The sequence below is a fragment of the Peromyscus californicus genome, unplaced genomic scaffold (genome assembly GCF_007827085.1).
Source record: "Peromyscus californicus insignis strain IS unplaced genomic scaffold, ASM782708v3 Scaffold_11__1_contigs__length_118956290, whole genome shotgun sequence".
NCBI classification, from domain to species: domain Eukaryota; kingdom Metazoa; phylum Chordata; class Mammalia; order Rodentia; family Cricetidae; genus Peromyscus; species Peromyscus californicus.
The window spans coordinates 98,188,633-98,205,327 of NW_026294402.1; the positions used below are offsets into that span (position 1 = coordinate 98,188,633).

The 16,695-nt window shown below is 44.2% G+C and overlaps 1 protein-coding gene across 14 annotated transcripts in view; it reads right to left on the reverse strand.

Moving 5' to 3' along the window:
* Tmem108 (transmembrane protein 108) overlaps nt 1-16,695 on the reverse strand; it is a 277,796-nt gene that overhangs the window by 172,769 nt on the left and 88,332 nt on the right. For 5 of the 14 annotated variants that reach the window (XM_052718676.1, XM_052718686.1, XM_052718658.1 and 2 more), the window contains one exon: nt 8,555-8,636. The exons of 8 other annotated variants lie outside the window; for them this stretch is intronic. The gene's annotated coding sequence lies outside the window, so the exon portion shown is untranslated. Of the gene's footprint in view, nt 1-8,554; nt 8,637-16,695 lie in introns of those variants that run through there. One more of the 14 variants, XM_052718737.1, reaches the window with a different exon arrangement.

The following is a 16,695-nucleotide window of genomic DNA, read 5'->3' on the forward strand; positions in this document are numbered from 1 at the left end:
GTCTAGGGAGACTAAAAATGGCCATCTCAGTCTCCAGCACTGGTACCCACCAGCATTCCAACAGGGTCATGGTAAGCTGACCATTCTTCTAGAACATTCTTCCGGACTTACACACCTCAAGAGTGACATTCAACAGGATACAGGAGATCCTCACTCTAATGACTCAGACCATCATCAGAGCCCGTGACTAATGAGCAGAATGCTAGTATTCTCTTTAGAGTACAGTTTAACACATCTTCGCCTCATGCAGCATCCAAGAGGAGCTGTCGTCCCAAAGTTCTAAAAAAATTGTTTTTACTCTGAGTGCTGTTTCTTGCATGGTGCTCAAGCGTAGTTCTGTGGTCACATGGGCTAAAATAAGCCAAATTTTCTGTGAGAAAGGCTTGTCGAAAGGAGTAAGAACTCAAAACCTAAGCAAGAATTTACTTTTAAAGATGAAGGTATAATTTTGTTGTTGAAGCTACAGGTTCATGTACAGGTGTGTGTACATGGAAGTTTGCCTTTGGTCATAATCAAGCATTATTCCTAACATTGGTCTGATCTACCCAGAAACTATCTTGACCAACAGTTCATCAGTTAAACTGAATTTGGAAGACAGGAGTGGGTGGAAAAGTCAGTCCTGTTCTTTGTCTGTAAGCTGGATAAAATGCTTGGTGAGAAAGGTAAGAGTGAGTGAGTTACGATTGGTTTGAGGTCAGTATCTGCTGGAAAGGTGGAGCCCCAAACCAACTCCAGTACAGAGCAGGTAGCAGTAAGATAACACTTCAAGAACCCCAACACCCTTAGGAGGTTAAGTGACATTAGTGGCAGTGACATGCATTCTACGCAGAGCACGGCAGGAGAGTGTTGCAGTCACAGCTGAAGCTATGACTGCAACATGATGTGTTTCTTTCTCACTGTGTTTCCCCATGCAGTTATCAGTTAGCAGAGGCTCTGGGCACCACGGCTACCGAAGGCTGGTTAAGGCTGGGCTGTGCTTCTGCCATCACACGGGGGCACAAAAGGAAGGTGTGGTGATATTGTGTTCCCCAAAATATTGTGCACCCTAATAAACTTATCTGGGGTCAGAGAAAAGAACAGCCACTAGATATAGAGGCCAGAAAATGGTGGCACACACGCCTTTAATCCTATCACTTGGGAGGCAGAGATCCATCTGGATCTCTGTGAGTTTAAAGCTACACTGGAAACAGCCAGGCATGGTGACTCACGCTTTTAATCCCAGGAAGTGATGGCAGAAAGCAGAAAGGTATATCAGGCATGAGGATCAGGAGCTAGCCTGGTTAAGCTTTCAGGCTTTTGAGCAGCACAGTTCAGCTGAGAGGCATCCAGTCTGAGGAAACGGGATCAGTTGAGGAACTGGCGAAGTGAGGAAGCTGTGGCTTGTTCTGTTTCTCTGATCATTCAGCGTTCACCCCAATACCTGGCTCCAGGTTTGTTTTTATTAACAAGACCTTTTAACATTCGTGCTAGAGGAAGGGCAAAGTGGTGAGTCACAGAGTGTCTACGAGCTTTTCACTGGAAATGATGGGTGTTGACTTGGGCCTTTGTTTCACTGTCCAGAATGAGTTACATGGCTGTATCCTTAGAGTTTGGATTCAGCATCCCATTTTACAAACAAAATAATCAAGGCTCAGGGATCAATTTGCTCAAATCACATCAATAGCAAGCCAAAAGATTTTGGAGTTGCACATTGTTTTAGTTAGAAGACAACTGGGGTATAAATTTATTTTTCAGACAAGATCTTCTGTGGTCCAGGCTGGCCTGAGTTCACTATGTAGTCTAGGCTAGTTTGAACTACTGATTTGCCTGCTTCCATGCCCTGAGTACAGGAATTACAGGTGTGTGACACTGTGCAGGCTGAGGTGCAAATCTCTATACCCATAATTAGAGTTACATTCCCACTTTCAATTTTTATTAATATTACTCATTAAACACAGTACCTGATATCACTCATCTCTTTATGTATCTGTTAACACACACACAGTACATTTCCAATAAACTCTGTGCCCCCCAAAATATTTATTTTCAGACAGTTCTTTGCATTCGCTACAGTTTCTCAGCCACAGTGGAAAGCCATAAAAGGCTTGATTGACTTTTAAAATACCGACGGAATCACACTCCTGACTAAATACTAAGACCGGGTTTTGAGCACCTTTGGGGTTAGAGGCCACAAAAAAAAAACCCAGGTCTGATGCATTTGGTAATGCTCTTCAGATGCCGCCTGCCTCTCCGGGCACAGAGTCTCACAGACGTGCCACAAGTGTGACTTTATACATACATCCTTCCCTTTTACATCCCATCCCATCACGGAGCACAGCGCTGACTGCTTACTGCAGTCTCCGCAGGCTCCCTTTGACGTTGACACTGAGATTTACTCTTTGTGAATCCACTGAAAGGTGTCTTGCTATACACACTGTCAGGATTCCAGCTGGAGACAGCGCAATGAGCATGGAGCTTCCACACAGGGCCAAACAGGATGGCTTGAAAGCCACGCGCTCGATTGGCAGAGAGGCTGGATTAAAGCAGAGGGGATGACATGAAAGAGAGTTCCCTCACAGCTCCTTTGATCAGTCTGAAATCGAACCAGAGATGGAGCTCACCTGTGGCAGGCTGATTAACTTTCCTTGACTTCCTCTTTATAAAAGTGAAGCAATAACTACCGTACTGATCTCATAGGGCTGCTGTGAAGGATTAAATGGAATAATGCACTTAAACCACTTAGAATACATGGTAAGCACTCAGTAACTGTTACAGTAATTTCTTTTCTTTGCCTTTTGCCAAATGCCTTTCCTCAAGCCAGCTGAGCTCAGATATTAAGAGATAATTAAATTTTAGGCCTAGGAGGGGCTTTGGAATGCACCTGCTCCACAGAAATTCAAGGGCTTTGCTTGGAATCCTCACAAACGCCTGGCTGGGGGTTCTTTGGCTCTATTCTATAGAAATCATGGATAAGCAAGGGGAAGCTCTGTGCATCTGTGAAGTTCTGAGGCTGGGCTTCTAGATGCAGGGGCTTTTAGCTCTAGGCTCTGGGAAGTAGAGGCTTAGGGCTCCAAGCTTGCCAAGCTTACTGTCCATGGCTTAAAGGACCTACATGCAGCAGCCAGAAACACAGCTCTGGGGGGAGCATGGAAGGACTCTAGGTTGGCCCTGTCTTTTGAACTCTTCTAGAGACCAGGGCTGGCAGCTTTTCTAGCTTATGGCCTCCTTGGCTTTTCATAGCCTCTCATTCACTTGCTCGGTTCAGCTTCTGGGCTGATTCTCACCCACTTCACACCTCTCTTGTGAGCTTCTTGCAGATTCTGCCCTTAGTTACTTTCTTGAGCTCTTCAGTCATTTTGCCTCCTAGTGTTGCGGCTCAGAACTTTGGGTATTGGAGTCCTTAACTCTTGGATGCACCCGAATGTTAGAGCTCTGAGCCCTAAGCACCTGGTCCTCTAGCTCCCATCGACTCTGGAATTCTGAGTCTCCTCTTAATGTTTCAACTACGGGCACCAGGACCCTCAGCTCCTGGTGTGTCTCTGGAATTGTGAGTCTCCTCTTAGTGTTTCAGCTATGGGCACCAGGACACTCAGCTCCTGGTGTGTCTCTGGAACTCTTCAGCCACCTCCTTACTGCTACTCCCGGGGTTGGAAGCCCTGGGTTTTTGCCTGCATTTCATGTAACCCTCCCAGCCTATTCTACCCATGATAAAGACAGAAGTATATACACGGCCATTTGGGGGAAGCCGTTATTAGGACCCAACACCGCAACACTAAATGTTCAGGGGTAGTAAATAAGAGAGACGCCTCACAGACTAAGTAGTTGAGGTGTAGGGACCAGCCTAGTTAGAACCCAAAGGGGGTTATTACAGGTACGCCGTGTAATCGTCAGACTATAATTTGCACCAATCACAGCACAGCTTCCAGTTTGAGAACTCACAACTCTCACATAAAGACCAGACACAAGCTTTGAGTAAGAACCAATCACAAGCCATGTGTAGACACAGCCCCGTACTGGCCAATCATGAACTATCTGCTGGGTCACTGTGGGGAGCACTCTTCTCTTGACCTAATATCATGACTACTGCCACAAGGTCCAGAGCAGCCTTAAAGTTTAAGGCAGTTGGGTTACCATGAGGGCTGCGCCTCAGGGGCAGTAGTGGGCAAGGCCATCTGGAGGTTGCTGGGGCTCGTCAGGGCAGTACTGCAGAGCTGTTGCACGTGAGAGAAGCTGTGACTGGAATAAGGCCTCCTAAAGCAGCCATTGCCAGCCTCTGAGGGTACTGAGTTCCTACAGCAGAGGTAGTTTCCTGAAGACCTTCATGAACTGCTTAAAGCAGTTGGGTTACCATGACAACAGTCCAGGGGTCACCAAAAGACGGACTGTTTGGTGTGTAGTTTCCCGATTAAGGCAGTCGGGTGCAAGGGAAGGTCATGGAAACTGTCAATCAGAATCACATCAGGCCTCCAGAAGCTTGATCTGTCAATCAGAGTCACATCAGGCCTCTAGAAGTCTGATTTGAAAGAAAAGTAGACATAAAAGGATGCTTTCAATAAAGACTTGTCATTAACATGGTGTGTGTCTATGTATTCATGTACATATATGTTCATGTGTGTGATGCATGTGTACACATGTAGAGGTGCATGTAGAAGCTGGAGAACAACCCTGACTGTCATTATTAAGGGGTCATCCATGGCTTACTATTTATGAATGAGACAGTCTCTCTCACTGACTTGGAACTCACTGAGTTGACTAAGATGGCTGGCCAAGTCCAACGTCAGTCTACATTGATAAGTAATAGTGTTATGTGTATGAATGAGTGTTTTGTCTGAATGTGTATCTCTGAACCATGTACATGCCTGGTAACCACAGAAGACAATGTCAGGTTCCCTGGGATTGAGTTACAGATACTTGTGAGTCACCATGTGGGGTGCTGGGAATTGAACCCAGGTCCTCTGGAAGAACAGTCAGCACTCCCAACCACTGAGCCATCTTTCCAGTCCCATTAACATTCTTAATGGTATTTAACAGTGCTTAACTCCCAGCCAAATACTCTTGGGAGTACACGGATTATTCATTCTATCTTACCTCAGAATCATATAGTCTGTGATGAAGCCAAGATGGGACCCAGGCCTCTTGATTGCTAGTCTCGTGTCATTTTTCTGGCCTGTGGGAACTTCTTGTCTGGACCTGTTTTTGACATACTTATCTACTCAATTCTGCTCAAATCAAGGTTAATTTCCTTGGGTTCAATTTTCATTTTTTTCTGAAAAAAAAATCTACCTAGTTAAATTTACTTACACTGCTCAATTCTGGCCCAAGTATAAAAGGAAACAAACCTAAATGCTGAATCAAAGCTCTCTGCAGCCTAGAGGTAGGCCTCCAGTCTGAAATTAAATCTATTTTCTCACCAGCTTAATGACACTGCTAGTTGTTTTTTAATTAAGTCGCCCTAAATTGCTACACTGAATGAATTTTCAGAGCTCGTGGAAATGCTGTGTTCCAATGTACTTTAACATGAAAAAAGAAAAAAAAAAACTGAATTGGTTCTTGTCTAGCAGGCTTAGGTAAGGGCATTTCAAAAAAACAGCTTAAAAGTGTTTTTCCAACTAATAACGTCTAGACTTTCCAGAACGTTTTCCATGTCTTCCAGGCTCTGGGAATTAAATTCTTATTCTTCCAAAGCAAATTGGTGAATGTCTACATTTGTCAAAGAGAATCATGACCCTGGTAAGAAAGGGGAGTCATGAAGGGACCAGGAAACAATTTTCACCCAAACAGATGACAGCAATTTTTTAAAGCAAGGGTAAAGACCGATTTCCTCATTTTATTCCTTTTAATTTTCCAGAATCAAATCACTATTCATGGGAAGGCAGGTATGCCATTCCCTGTTCTCAGCCTTAATGAAGGCTCATCGTAGATAACTCTTGATGGAAGAGATGAACTGGAGTCAGTATGTCACCGTTATAATGAGAAACAGAAGCTGATACCACCTCTTTATGGAGAGACAGCCTGGCTGAAGCAGTAATGTCAATTCCCAGCAGACCAATTGTTTACACAAAAATAAGCCACTGCTGTTCCTTAGCAACCAAGGCTGTTGTTCAAAGGCTCTCTGGCTGAAGAGCTGAAGACCTTCTTCTGCCCCTGGCATCTAACGAGTAGCCAGAGGAGACCCCGATGGGATGGACTGTTCTGCTGCCATCTTGGAAGCATTCATCAAGCCATGGAGTGAAGAAGTCAGCCTCTGCTTTTGATCTCAAAGCAACCAAGTAAGTGCACCAACCATCACTCAACGTGTGCAGACCAACTGGAGACATATGACAAGTCTCTGGTTTACTCTGGTTGGCATTTACTATGGCACTCAATTCTCCACGCCCGTTTCTCATCTCTATTTCCCACTCTGCTTCTGACAGAGACCAGTGAAATATGAGGTAACTAGGATACCGAGATGAGGTGGAATGTTTAAACAAAGAAACCTCAATTACTTAAAGTGACAGGGTACCACACATTTGATAAGCTGTGGTTAAAAATGTTCAGTAATGGTTCTATTGGTCTCCAAACATAATCAGAAGGAAGATATATTTCTCAATGCTTCATTAAATTAGGTAATAAGTTGTGCCACATACGCGCGCATGCGCGCATGCACACACACACACACACACACACACACACACACACACATAGAGGTCAGAGGTCAACTTTGGTTATCTCTTTGAGACAGGGTCTTTCACTGAATCTAAAGTTCAACTTTTGGCTACTCTGGCTGGCTAGCAAGCCTCTGGGATTACCTGTCTCTGTTCCCTCATTGCTGGGGCTGTAGGCATGCACCTCCACAGCTGGGTTTTCACACAGGTTCTGGGGACCCAGACTCAGGGTGTCACACTTGCCCTAGCACTCTACCCACTGAGTCATCTCCCCAGCCCCTAGGTCATGAACTTTAAGTCTGCTTTTGTTACTATTATTTCTTTCCAGCATTAAACTCCTGGTTGAATGTCAGAGACTTCCTCTCCCCCCAGGTTTCTATTAGACTGTCTTCTCGGTCAAAGAATGTCTTGCTGCATATGGCACACAATGACTCTACAAAGCTGATTGGCACTTCACAGCAGACATGGATTGTATGGCAGTTTGAGTTCCATGGTGGTTTTCCCAATGAAAGACATCTGGAAAGGGGTGTGGAAAGTGAGCACCTGGTTCAGATCAATACTGCTCATGTGCTCCTTCATTTGTACATTTATCTGTTTGTTGATTTAACCAATAAGTATTTATTGAGCATCTTGCTGCCATGAACCAGATTATGGGCTAGAGATAGAGCAAGACAAACCTTTCTCCTGACCTCTAAACATAGGCGTGTGTGCACGTGCGCGCGCACACACACACACACACACACACACGCATGCACACATCATTATTGTATAGAGTAACAGTCAAAAATAACACAGTATACCTGTGCTAATGAGGGGAGTGTCAGGGTGGATACTAAAGAAGCGTCTAGCAACACTTCTTCCTTCAGACCTACAGAGACTGAGGGAAGACTTCCCGGAGGAGATGGTGATGGGACAGGACTAAAGCATTCTGAGAAGAGAGAGGTGGAGGAGAAGGCATGGGAGGGAATGAAAGCAATCAGCTCACTCCCAGTATAGCTGGGTTGGGATAATGTTGTCAAGGGAAGTAAACTGGATTCAAATCATAAAGGGTGTGTAAGCTGAGAGAAGGGAAGCCATTGAAGAGTTCTTGAGAGGAAGAGGGTATTTGTAGGCAAGGCCCGGTCCTACTGCCGTCCAGGTTCTGCCAGAGTGATGATGTGCCACCACACCACTTGTCCCCTCATCTGTAACACTCACTCCACCCCACTTGAGAGACTACTCAGAACACAACTGCACTGAATAGCTCCTCCATTTTTCAGCATAAAATAGTATGTTTTTTTAGAAGCTAGGGGTCAGTGAATGAGCTTGCCATGCATGCCCAATGACTTGAGTTCAATCCTCAGAACTCACAGAGGAAGAAAAGAACTGATACCCAGATGCTGTCCTCTGACCTCAATACTCCCACTGTGCTTTGCACATTCCCTCCTACACACACACACACACACACACACACACACACACACACAAAGGGCAAAGAGCTTTAAAAAGTCTTTTTTTCTGGCAAGACGTTGGGCACCTTTCCCAGCTGACAGGTCTGGGAAAGGTGCTCAACATCATTAATTGTTAGAGAAATGCTAATCAAATCCATGGTGAGGCATCTCCTTACACTAGGTAGACTATTAGCAAAGAAAAAAAAAAGTAAGTACTAGTTAGGGTATGGGGGAAAGGTAAGGCTGTATGCTGTTGGTGGGAAAGCAAATTGGTAGAGCTATTATGGGAGAGAGTATGGAATGTCTCAAAAACTACAAATAGAATATGATCCAGGATCCCATTAGTGGGTATTTATCCAAAGGAAATCAATCAGGACATCATAGAGAGAGCTGCACTCAACAAAGAATTCACTGCAGCCCTATTCACAGTAACCAAGATATGGAAACAGCCTGTGTCCATCAATAGATGAGTGGATAAAAGAGAATGTGGAAAGTACTCACGATAGTGTATTATCCAGTCTTGACCATGCAGGGACTCCTGCCTTTGTGGCAACATGGGAGAATCTGGAGGGTGCTATAGCAGCTGAAAAAACACAGAAAGATAACTACTATTCTACTATTTAATGAAACTGTATACTCTGTGGACTTTAAGGAAGTTCAACTCAGAAACAGTGGGAAAAATGGAGAACTTGGATGAAAAAGTTCCATTAGAGCCGGGCGGTGGTGGCGCACGCCTTTAATCCCAGCACTCGGGAGGCAGAGCCAGGCGGATCTCTGTGAGTTCGAGGCCAGCCTGGGCTACCAAGTAAGTTCCAGGAAAGGTGCAAAGCTACACAGAGAAACCCTGTCTCGAAAAACCAAAAAAAAAAAAAAAAAAAAAAAAAAAGTTCCATTAGACAATGAATACATCCTGGTGTTCAGTGTTCAGTGTGGTAACTACTGTTAATGTACTAGCTACTTTATTCACTGCTGTGACAAAATACCTAAGGTATTTAAGGGAAGGATTAATTCTGGCTCACAGTTTTGAGAGGACACAGTCCATCTTGACATAGAAGGCATGTGGGTGGGAGTATGAGGTGGGTGGTTACACTGTGTCTACAAGTCAGAAAGAAGAAAGAGATGAATGCTGGTCCTCAGCTCACATTCCCCTACCCCCCTTCAGTCTAGAATCACCCACGTTGAGGATGGGTCTTCCCTCTTCAGTTTTAAACTTCTCTGGAAATGCCTTCACAGACATACCCAGAGGTGTGTCTCCTAGGGAGTTCCAAATCCAGTCAGGCTGACAATGAAGATCAATCAATCACAACTAGTAACAATATATTGTAGACTTGAAACTTACTATGGTAGACCTAGAGTGTTCTAAATATAAGCACACACACTATGGTAAGTAGATGAGGCGACAGATATGTTAATTGCCTTGATTCACAATTTATTCTTATATCAAAACATCACATTGTATACATTAAGCACATTCAACTTTTACTTGTCAGTTGTGGTTTAGGGGAAGCTTGTAGGAATAAACAAATGTGAACAGTTTCTTTGAAGACCTGGAAGGTGCTGGGTGTTCAATAAAACTCAGAATCTAAGCTCCTGGTAGAAATTCCTCTCTGTAGCAGCCACTAGAGAGTACAGTATGGTTGGACACTTTCTTCCCTTATAATATAACCATATGACATACATGTTCCCAACATACTCAAAGGCTGAGATGCCCTCTTGATTTACATCAGGAATGTCATTTGAGAAAACTATGCTAGGATCCTGCAAAGGCCATGCTTTATATTTTGAATGCACAGAAGATCTTTAAAGGAAACCTCAAACTTTCTCCAGTGTTAGCATCATCAAATTAAAATATAATGATATCATGCAAACAGTATCTTCACGGAAGTATCTTTAAAAAATATTAATGTTCCTGGAAACAAAACCAACACAGCCAAACCAGACTCTTTGGCTCCTGAGTCATCCTGAGTATTTTCCTACTGTCTCAAGACAAACAGCTATTACATGCTTTAATTATTGCTTACAATGTTTCCTGAAAAGACTAGTAAGAGCCACGAACTTTTCAGGCAACATGGATCCACAGCCCAATGTAATCACTCCCTAAGAGGTTGATCTTGTAACCTGGGAGAACGTTGGACAGAAACTCAAACACAGGCACATTTCTTCCAATCTTAACTTTCAAAGCCCTTGAAAGGACTTTTAGGAAAGGCTGGGAAAGAAAATACCAGGTCTGATTTTATCTATGATGAAATCAACCATATCAACTATGGCCCACATCTCTCTAAGACACAGTCCCTGAGGATTCTGTTCCACAGCTTAAAGCATTTTTGGGAAAATGATAACCTATGTGCCTATAGACCCCTTACCATGAGCCTAACCCTTCTCCAGAGTAAGGCATAGTTTAGGAATACTTTCAAAAACAAATGAAAATATATAAAGCTAAATGCACTCTTTAGTAAGTAGATTTCATTAACAGCACAGTTCTCTCTCTCATTTTCTGTCCATTTGTTCACCATTAAATAAGAATATAATTCTTTGGAAACAATCAGTATGAAAAAACAGACCCTTCTCTGTAGAATTTATATAACTGGGTAACACGTATCTCAAAGTGCATGCCTACTCACAAAGATCTGCGTTAGTGAACTATGGCCCTGTGGGTCTACAAGAAAAGTGCTAGAGAAACAGAGAAACAAAAAAATGTAGGAAAGAATTTTATTTATATTTATATTCTTTTGGAGTCTTTTGCTTGTGTGTATAGTGTACATTTATATGTATGAGCATGTTTGCCTGTGGGGTGCATGTCTGTGTGTATACATATTCAGATGTGTAGGGACACTTACATGTAAGTAAGTGCCTGTGGGCCTGCATGTATGGGCATGTGGAGACTGACATTTTAACATCAGGTGTCGTCCACAACCCCTTTCTACTTCACGTAAGGAGGCTCTGAACCCAGAGTTCACGGGTTCATCTACTTGCTTTGGGATTCCCTGTCTCTCCCTCATATGCATGAGGATTACAAGCAAGGTATCAAAGCCCACTCAGCTTTTATGTGGATTCTGGGGATCTGAATTCTGCTCCTCATGACTGTGTGGTAAGTGCCTGATTTACTCCCTGATCCATTCCTAGGGCCCCCCACTCCCTGCTTTTTTGATAAGCCACTACATGGCCCTGACTAGCCTGGTACTCTCTCTGGAGTCCAGGCTGGCCTCCCACTTGCACCAATCCTCCTGCCTCACCTTCCTAAGTGCTGGAAACTCAGCTGTGCACCAGTGCATCCCTCAGAAAGGAACCATGAAGTCCTGTTATCTGGAAATGATACAGGTTTCTGGAAGAGCTGCAGAGTTCCTAAGTATACCCTTAACTCAGTTCTCTTCTACTGCTAAGCTCCTACATAGCCACAGTACAGTTAGAGAGACCTAGAAATCAACATTGCGATGATGATATTAAGTAAACTATAAACGCCATTCAAATATCCTCATGTTTCCCACTGGTGTTCCCTTTTCTGACCCTGGATCCAATTCAAGACAGCATGTTGCATTTAGTCATTAGGAGTCTCTGAGTCTCCTTCAACCTAACATTTTCTCAGGCTTTGTTCATGATCTTAGTACTTTTGAGAAGTTCATCAGGATATTTAAATTTGTACTTGTGAAGACTGGCAAGCATACCCTAGAGTTGAGAGACCGTTCTCATTACGTTCTATCAGTGAACATATTCTAGCTGCGTCACTCACTACTGGTTGAGTTCACCTAGGTCACATGGTGGAGGTAATGTCTTCAAGCACTAATTTAAAGTGTGGCACCAAATGCAAACCCTGCAAGGGAAATTAAGCTTTACTTACTGATGGGAGACATATCAGATAATCTCCAGCATATGTTATGACCACCATAATAATGACTACTTCGGGAGAGATCACTTGAGTCCCCAGAAACACACCATTTTTCAATGTTTTGCCCTTTTTGGGCATTCATCAAAGGGACTTTGCCTGTGGCAATTTACTGCGGTGTCCTAAGGATGATCTTTTATTCCTCCATCTACCTATCCCTGTTAGACTTAAGAAATGTAATTCTGGGGCTAGAGAGATGGCTCAGTGGCTAAGAACACTGGTTGCTCTTCCAGGACCCAGGTTCGCATCCCAGCACCCACACAGTGGCTCACAACTGTCTATAACTCCAGTTCCAGAGGATCTTCTGGCCTCTGTGTGCATGAGGCACACACATGGTGCACAGACATGCAGACAAAATACCCCCACACACGAAGATATATAAATCTTTTTTTAAAAAAAAAAAGAAGGGAAATTCTTTGGAAAACTTGTTCCTTTTCTCCGTTTATTTATAGTGTTATGGTCCCCTGGATATTTATTTTCTTCTCATGTGAACTTCTGTGGCTAACTTTGCAGCCATGTGGTCCGCTGCGGGTTCTTTGAGAGGAGCTTCTGTACCTCTGTGAGGTTCGTGTCCGTTCTCTCCCTTCCTTCCTTCCCCGCCCTTCTTCTCTCTGAGCATCTTTCTTTCTGTTCCTACACAGCACTCTAGACTCAGCTTGTGTTTCCCTCTCTCTGCTGTAGACACAGCCATTTCTACCAGAGCTCTATTTGCCTTGCTGGAAAACGATATTTAAAATCAAGGTCTTGGTACGAGCTCATTGTTCTCAGGGGACACAGTCAGAAAATGCATGCACATATAAAATCATGAAAGCACATCTTACTTCTACCAGCATATGAAATAGCCCTAACTTTAAGCCAATAACCCAGGATTCACTTAAGCATTCAGATCGAAGAAGTGTTTAGAGAAATCTTTTCATTGAAGATTTCTCAAACACATTAAATGTCTTCACTTGTTCTCAAAACAGGTGAGGCTCGGGGCAGAAGAGAAAATACTGAAATGCTCTCTAACGGGGTTTGCTCAAATAAAACAGTCTCAGCACTAGCCAGTTGGTCATCCTGACTTCATTTTAAAGATGTGAGACTCTGAAGGGTTGAAGGAATTTGCCAGTCCCAGAGTCTTCCTCTCCCATACAGAGGGTTCCTAAGTTGGAGCATCAGAGATGCAGAAAGAGGCACCCATGTTTAGGGAGGTGTAGTGAGGGGTAAGGATGCAGCCCGGAGTCCAGACAGAGCACAGGCCCCCGTGCAGGGTGCAGCCAAGTTTCCCCTCCTCATTCGCTGCAACAGCCTTGGGGTCTGCCCTGGGACTTCGGGAGTTATACAGTAACAAATGCTGCTTCTGTTGCCTCGGGCAACTGGCTTCATCTGTTCCTGTTTTCTCACCTGTAAGCAGGATTACAGTGTCTTTCATGCCACAAAGCAATAATAAAAGGAAAGGAATGAAGAGATTAATGGAAACTCTTCTGCTTCCTAAGTGGTTTTGCTTTTGAGCTGTTATAAGGATAAAATTCAATGATGCTGTTAAAGATGAACCACACAAACACAAGCCGTTTATTTATTTATTTTTTCTTCCAAACATCTCCAGATGAATGCACTGGAGATATAAAATCTCAGGGAGTGTGAATTGAGTGTATCAATCTATAAGATATGGAAGAAAACATATTCAAAAGGTCCTATTTCAAAAGATTCACACTCAAGTGGCGCCTAGCACTCAACAGACCTGAATGGTATAAAGCTTCAGTGCCAATTAATGTCCTGCGCTCTTGAGTATGAACATTTCCTCTCCATAATAAAGGGCCACCCACCTTCTTACTGTAAATTCTGTTTACTCAAGAGAGCTACTGCACATTCTCTCTTGGAAACCACAAAACACTCCATGTTCATCAAAGGCTTTGTCTTCTCCAAGCTTTGCAGAACACAGAAACCAGTTCAGGAACCAAGGAAACCTGCCACCAAGGCACCTTTCCACACTGGTTTCCTGGTGGCTTGGCATTTGGATCATCCGCAGCCATTAGAAATTTTAAATCACTAAAGAAAGAAAAGGAACAAACGGCCATATTTCTACAGCTGACGTCCTGTCTGTGCAATCTCTGTTCCTGGGATAAGGACAACCAGAAACTTAGATGTGTGCATATGCATGTATACCATGTGCACATGTATGCATACATGTATGCACATGTGTGTATGAAGGCCAGAGGTTGACGTCCAGATATCTTCCTCAATTGTTCTCTGTTTTTGTTGTTGTTTGCTTGTTTGTTTGTTTGAGACAGGGTTTCTCTGTGTAGCCTGACTGTCCTGGAACTCGCTCTGTAGACCAGGCTGCCTTTAAACTCAGACTCAAAGATCTGCCTCTGGAGTGCTGGGATTAAAGGCGAGCGCACCACCACTGCCTAACTTCTCCATCATATTTTTTTGAGACATCGTCTCTCACTGAATCTGAAGCTCACTGATTTGATAAGACCAGCTGGTCAGCAAGCTCCAGGAATCCTCCTGTCTCCACCAACCAGTGCTGGAATCATAGGCACACACCACTGCAAGCACCTGTTTACATGAATGCTGAAGATCTGAACTCAGGTCCACATGCTTCCACAACAAGCGCTCCACCCCCTGAACTGCCCCACCACCCCATCCAGAACTTGTAGTAATTTTAAGACATCACTGATAAATGCCCTAGTTGGCATTTAAAAAGCAGTTTAAGAGGAAGACTATGACAGGGCTGGCTGAAACACTGGAGCAAGTCTCTTCTTCAGGTGTTACTGAAGACAGCGTGTCGGGATGCCAGGCTAGGAACTTGGGGGCAAGCACAGAGGCAAGGTGTCTGTATCAAGGGAGAGCACCTGGGTGAGACTATTCATTGAAGCCACCGTCTGTTCTCTGAAATGATAGGAGACACTGAAACACACCTGAGGCAGCAGGCTACAGATTTTGCTACTAATTATACCTGGATTTGAACTGGGGCCAACATGGAACTGCTTGGAGCCCATGGTGCTTCCCCAAGTCTCTCTGAGACTCTGACTATCTTTACCTGCACAATAGAGTACCGTAATCCAACAGAACATCCCGAGCATCTCTAAATGTGCTCACCCATGTGATGCCTTCTTGATGCCACCCGGAGGTTGGTGCTGTCAGAAACGGATATGGTTCCCCTGCAAGTGCAGGGCTGGATTGCATGTCATCGCTGTGATTTATGACTATAGCAACAAAAACCTTCAGGCCTCATTCTGCAATTTAACAACCCCAACCCTACCTTCCAGGCAGGATGTGATTCCCTTCTGCCTGAGACTTTCCCTCGACTCACTCCTTCAATCTTCTGTTTAATAGCAGTAGATCAGAGCCACACACAGTGGAGTACCATGGGTCAGCCACCATGACAACGGGAGAGACTAGAGAGCTTGTGTTAGAGATCATGATGCTGCTGGATAGGGGACAGATATCCAAATAAAACACTGGATGGAACAAGAGTTGTCTCCCTGCACCCCGTTACCTCCCTTTCCTCTGCTAAGGGAAGCCCGACTGTGATGATATCCTCTACCAGCTTGAGAGGTCCTCACTGGCACCAGGAGGCAGGGGAATGACTGCTCAGGTTGACAGACTACGACACTTGAGGACATGGCCACTGCCACCCTGGTCAGGAGACTGTCCTCTGGCTCTCAGCAGAGCCTACTGCAATTATTGCAAGTGACTGAGCCGTCAGCCACTGAATCACAGTGATGACTCACGCAGCTAACAGAAAGCCCTCCCCTGGGCTCAAAGGCCAGGATGTGGTGTCTAAGGGGAGGTGATCTTGCTAGCTAAAAACAGCAGGGAGGAAGCATAAGCCCTGGAAATACATTTTTAATTAAATGAAGGAGTTTTCCCCTCTCCCTCTTCTTTCGTTCTACTCCACGTCTCTGACTTTCCTATCCCTTTCTCTCCTGTGGTACCAGACATTCTTGGACACCCAGGGGCACACTGTCACATCACTGCGAAGGCAAAAATAGACCAATAAGAGGTCCTGCCTCTTACTGCTCAAAGCAACCATGACAGCCATGATTTTGAAACAGCAGTGAAGGTGGCACTCCATTTCAAATCCTTGCCCTAAACAATAAGAGGTCCTGCCTCTTACTGCTCAGAGCAACCATGACAGCCATGATTTTGAAACAGCGGTGAAGGTGGCACTCCATTTCAAATCCTTGCCCTAAACTTCAACCGAAAGCTGCCTGTCCATTGATTACTGCCCCAGACTTCAACTGAAAGCTACCTGTCCATTGATTACTGACCTAGACTTCAACTGAAAGCTCCCTGTTCATTGATTTCTGCCCTAGACTTCAACTGAAAGCTACCTGTTCATTGATTACTGCCCTAGACTTCAACTGAAAGCTACCTGTCCATTGATTACTGCCCTAGACTTTAACCGAAAGCTACCTGTCCATTGATTACTGCCCTAGACTTCAACCGAAAGCTACCTGTCCATTGATTACTGCCCTAGACTTCAACTGAAAGCTACCTGTCCATTGATTATTGCCCTAGACTTCAACTGAAAGCTACCTGTCCGTTGATTACTGCTCTAAACTTCAACTGAAAGCTACCTGTCCATTGATTACTGCCCTAGACTTCAACTACAAGCTACCTGTTCATTGATTTCTGCCCCAGACTTCAACTGAAAGCTACCTGTTCATTGATTTCTGCCCTAGACTTCAACTGAAAGCTACCTGTTCATTGATTACTGCGCTGAAGTGCCATCCTCTGTGCCCTGACGTGGTGATCTCTCTTCTAATTCAGA